Source organism: Lissotriton vulgaris, chromosome 11 (assembly GCF_964263255.1).
Source record: "Lissotriton vulgaris chromosome 11, aLisVul1.2, whole genome shotgun sequence".
Classification (NCBI taxonomy): Eukaryota; Metazoa; Chordata; class Amphibia; order Caudata; family Salamandridae; genus Lissotriton; species Lissotriton vulgaris.
This window is the reverse complement of record NC_141699.1, coordinates 955298645-955304644: the sequence shown is the minus strand read 5'-3', so window position 1 is coordinate 955304644 and position 6000 is coordinate 955298645.

Below are 6000 nucleotides of genomic sequence, written 5' to 3'. Positions count from 1 at the left end.
GTTTAAATCCTGTCAGAGATATGGTGTCTAAAATAATCAAAAAATGTTTTCGAATAAACAACACTTCTTTGGCTTGAGTGTAATTCCCAACTCTCTGAATATTTCCAAGACTTCGTTGAGTATAACATTATGCTCTGCCACTGTGTTGGTAAGAAGCAGAACATCATATTGATAAGTCTGAGAACTGGTATATTGGTTAAAATAGTATCTATCAAGTTCAGAATCACACTTGCTATAGATAGGTAACAAAAGTGATGAGGTCCTGAGAATCTACATTGAGCGGAATTTGATAAGATGCAGAGGAGAGATCCAACAAGGAGAACAACTTGGTCCCACTTATGTTTGCTAAACGATCATTATTCTTGGGCATAGGGTGGCAATCCACTACAAAATATTGGCTTAGGGTGCACAAATCTACACAAAGTCTAATGTCCCCATCCTTTTTTTGCACAATGACAATGGGGCTTACCCACTCCAAAAGTGTCCATGTATGTAAGAACACCTTCTGCAACCAGTTTGTCAAGAAGGGCCCTAATGGAATGGAATGGGAATTTCTCTGCACCCATGGCCACGATAACATTTTTAAAAGACTTGAACCACTTATCCAATAGTGGAGGTTTACCAGGACTCTGAAGGAATGGCTCAATTTGAACAACGTGCTGTAGGTTAGACATCACCAATCAGGAAACTTTCAGTAAGATCAGGAAACTTTCAGTCAGACTTCCCTCTTTTGTTTTGTATAAACAATATTGTAAAACTGTACAGCTATGAAAATCAAATTTCTTCTCTTTTCCTTAAAATAACTCACACTCTGCTCCTGAAATATTGCAGGATAGCTGAATGTTCAGGAAGCCAGCATGATTTGGTAAAAGTAGGTTGTATCAAGGCATATATATCGGCTTGATACGCTGGGCATAATTGGGAATGTAAGTATGCCCGAAAATTTAAAAAACCCAGTAAAGATTGTACTGTTTTCAGAGTTTTTGAAGCACGCAAACGTGCACACATCTCCAGGAAGTGAGGTGCCAAAAATCGACCTTCGTTGTTGAGCTCATAGCCCAAAAACAACACTGTGTGCTCTGCAATGTGAGATTTTGCAGAGTTACATTTGTAACCAAAGTCCCCAAACATGACAATAATGCGGTCAATGGGACACAGATGCAGCCATAATTCGTCGTCTGTGAGATAAATATCATCCACACACGAGTATGCATTCGGGTCTATGCTGTCCAACAATGAGAAGACACAGGCAGCAAAGATGCCTGGGCTATTTTTTGAGCCCTTGGTTAACCTTTTGAACTGTTTTTGTTTACCGCCAGAAGTAAACGCTGTCCATTGGCAACTAAGAAGGGACAGTTTATGACTAAAAAAGCCATTGGAAATGTCAAGTGTGGTTTTAAACCATTTTCTCATGAGACTATCAACCAGAGCAGAACTGTGAGTATTTTGTACTGTGCATGTACAACAATGAGAGTTCAAATGTCGATAATACAAAACAAGGAGGTACGCCCCATCAGGCTTGGTCACAGTGAAAAGAGGATTATTCATCGCAGACACACAGGTTTCATTTACACCTTGATATTCTAATTGTTCAAGGATTTCAGCCACAGGAGCCTCCACCTCCCGCCGCATTGGATATTGGGGTTGTGGCATAAACCGCAAGGAAATCTCATGATTGGGTAAAAGTGTATTCCACCCCACCTGAGTACGGTACTACACCGGTGCAAGCACCTGAGCCCACTCTTCTGCAAAATTAACTGCTTTCTCCTTGGGCACAGTGTGTGCGAAACTAGGGAGTATTACCTCCTCCCCTCTCGGAGCAGCCAAAACAAAAGGCGGGGGCCAGTCTGCCTCTGCTAACAAAATGTCATATGTAGAAGTCAGATTTTCCCCAATAATCCCTACTATTACACGCTGTATGTCACTTTCAATTAAAATAACTATGTCATATAGTCTGTCAGGGGGAGCCACTCTAGTGTCAGTTGCTGTTGCCTTCAGATATGGACGCAGTGCTTGCCACACTATTGTAACCTCGGCTGCGCTGTCCAGCAGCGTGAATGCCCATGTCAGGTTCCGAAGCTGTGTTCTCACTATCTGTGGCATACCTCGCGGTTAATACAGCAACCTTCTTTTTCTGAAACTAAGGTCTTCGACGTGCGACCCTTGACCCCACCAGGTAGGTTGCTCCCCCTCCACACAGCACTGCCTGTGCCTCCCTGTCTTTTTCTCCTTCTGTCCCCTTCGCTGCCCCTGTGACTCTGCCTTTTTCTCCCTCTGTCCCCTTCGCTGCCCCCGTGATTCTGTGCCTTTGTCTTCTTCTGTCCCCTTCGTTGCCCCTGGGATTCTGTGCTCTTTCTTCTATCCCACCGTTGCGTCCCCACAGCCCCACCCCCTGACTGCCCATTCGCTGCCCCGCCTCCCGCCTCCAAGCAGTTCCTCCACCCCACCTACCCATATATGGCGGCTGCTGCGTGTCTGCACCGCTGGCGCGCTGAAGACGTGCCTAAGACAAGCCAGTCTGCGCACGTCCGTGCCTGGACCATGCAAAGTGCCAGAACCCCTGCCCCCGTGCCCACCACGACGACCACTGCCAATACGATGCCACCACACTGCACGCCCTCAACCCCAGATGGACCCACACCTGCTTTAAGGCTGCACCAAAATGCACACATGGTCCCTTCACCTGGCTGAACTGCAGCTACACAAGCGTCAGAGTCGCCGAACCACCCGCCAAGAAAAACCTCAACCACCTCCGATGCATCATACTGAACACCCGTTCCGCACACAAGCAAGCTGTTGAGCTCTGAGACCTGCTCGACACATCATCCCCGGATGTCGCCTTTCTGACAGAGAACTGGATGAACGACTCCTCCGCACCCGACATTGCCATAGCCATCCCAGATGGCAACAAGATCACCTGCAGAGACTGCACCAACGGATTCGGAGGAGGAATCTCCATCGTCCACAAGAACAGCCTCAGGGTCTCGACCCTCACCAACGACACTCTCAGCACCGCCGAACACATGCACTTCCAGATCCGCACAGACCCCAACACCTCCCTCAGAGGTACCCTCATCTACAGACCCCCGGACCACGACCCCAATTCAGCGACTCCATCTCCGACTTCATCAGCATGCACGTCCTGACGTCCACCGACTACATCCTGCTCGGAGACCTGAACTTTGTGCAGTGTATCGCCAAGTAAGACATGGAACCATAAGTGAATATATACAGTGAATTGCATTGCAAAACAGTTTCCATATGTACAAGAAGTGACCATTTATTTATACATGGTAACAGCCTGAGTGTATGATAACACTGGCTGTTTAAAGGTCCTTTCTGTACTGGTGTTGACGATGTTTCAACCCTCTATCCGATATGGGGTCTCTTCAGGACGTATGTTGTGGGGATATCTGGATTACCAAGAGCGCAGCCTACGTGAAGTGGTGGTGTCCTGTATGTGGTGAAGGTAAGGAAAGGTGAACTCAAGTGAGTACCCGGCCGGGTGCTCACAGTGAAGAGGTGCAGGCTGCCTCTGTTACTTGTGGGTGGAGGACTCTTCTAGTCCTTCTCTGATGGCTGGATGTCATTTGCAATTCGACATTCAGTGATGTTGGGGTTTTGGGATCAATCTCCGTCTCGATAGTGGTGGTGCCGCCCACTCGGATGTAGTGTGGCGACTTGCCGGTTAATGCGGCTCCTGGTGCGATGACGGTTTGGTCATTCATTAAGAGGCAGCCTGCACCTCTTCACTGTGATCACCCGGCTAGGTATTCACATGAGTTCACCTTTCCTTACCTTTACCACACACGGGACACCACCACTTCACGTAGGCTGCGCTCTTGGTAATCCAGATATCCCCACAACATACATCCTGAAGAGACCCCCATATCCGATAGAGGGTTGAATAGTCGTCGACACCAGTACAGAAAGGACCTTTAAACAGCCAGTGTTACCATATACTCAGGCTGTTACCATGTATAATTGAATGGTCACTTCTTGTACATATGGAAACCATTTTGCAATGCAATTCACTGTATATATTGACTTATGGTTCCATGTCTCACTTGGGGATACACTGCACAAAGTATACTGGTTTTTTAATTTAGGAAAGTGATTTATAATTCTACTGTGTATATATAAATAACTATCAGATCTAGCTGTGTAGAGAACTCATTTTGTCCACTTACATTATTTTTGTCCCTTACAAATGTATCTCCATTGTGCAATGTATATGATTTGAAATATTAGTTATCACTTTCGCTAGAACCACTGTCTCCAAGTATAAAACTAATACCCTGGTTCTTTGTGAGTAGGGTTCCCCTGTATTCAACAGTGTCTTGGAGGCCTACAGCACTGGGAGCAGCCACAACACCTACCGACCGCGCACGCAACCTGGGAGTCATCTTAGACTCAACACTCTCCATGACCAAGCAAGTCAACACAGTCTCCTCCTCCTGCTTCAACATCCTCTGCATGCTCTGCAAGATCTACAGGTGGATCCCGACAGATACAAGAAGAACAGTCACCCAGGCCCTCGTCAGTAGCAGACTCGACTATGGAAACGCACTCTACGCGGAAGCCCCGGCCAAGCTCATCAAACAACTGCAAAGCATTCAAAACGCCTCTGCACGCCTGATCCTCGATGTACCAAGCCACAGCCACATCACCCCCCACCTTGTAAACCTGCACTGGCTCCCCATCAACAAGAGGATTTCCTTCAAGCTCCTCATCAACACACACAAGGCACTCCACAAAACCGCCCCAGCCTACCTCAGCAGATGACTCTTCTTCTACATCCTCAACCGCCAGCTCCGTTCCGCCAACCTCACCCTCGCCACCACACCTTCCCTCGCATCCGAAGAACAACCATCGGCGGCAGATCCTTCCCCCACCTCGTCGCCAAGACCTGGAACACCCTCCCACTGAGCCTACGACCCAAGAACTGCTGACTTTCAGGAGGCTACTCAAGACCTGGCTGTTCGCTAGTAGCGCCCCTCCCCCTTTTTCCCCCTGCGCCTTGAGACCCTCACGGGTAAGTAGTGCGCTCTACAAATTCTTGATTGATTGATTGATTGATTGATTGTTTGATGTCTAAAGTCGTCCTGCTTGCCTTTGTTCTCAGGTGGGTGGGGCTTATCATGTCCTTGTGGGGTGCCCCGACCTCTGCCATGTTCTCCACCACCGGCTGGTGAGCCTGATTTTTCCTGTGAAGAACGAGGAGAACGTTGATCAGGAACCTGAAATCTATCAGGAGACCTAATTTATGTACGGTCCTGCAAATCATATGTGCGTTCAACAGTCACCGCAATTGGCGATGCAGGACGCGACCCCTGTTTCTATTGCTGCTTTCCCTGGTTTTTACCCTCCCAATTTTGCCTTGGAAAGTTAGGACCTCGTCTTTATTAGACTTAGCTGTCTGCGTTTGCAGTTGCGCTGCTGTCTTAGCAAAAGGCTTAACTCCCAAACTATTGCATACAACGGTCTTATAAGCCTCCACAATTATTTTCGGTAACCTCTGGGGTTTCTCGCGTCTGGGACAAGGCGCAAAGCATTAGACACCTGAAAGTTAACTGCATCCTCTTGACATTGGCAAGGATCAGATCAGAAACTACGTCAAACACTCCGACAAGTCTCATACTAAACTCGACAGCCGCCTCCGGTCCGTGTTGATCCTGAACACGCTTGATTACGGAGGGCAGGACAGTCATAGACAGTGTGCTGAAGCACTTCGAATACACTGCTGCAAATATTTTGCCCTAAGTATCACAATCGGTTACCTCAGGCACCAAGTTTTTCTGCAAACTAATGGTCAGGATCCTGTGTTTCTCCATAGGAGTTTTATTCGGAAATACTGACTCCAATTGTTCAAATTTCTCAGCAAGCCAATAAGGCATATCATCCTTATCTTGGGGTCAAGTGCCCATAATCGAATTAACCATGATGGGACTAATCTTCATCCCGGCTGGTCAAACTAGATGTGCTGCAACCCCATATGCC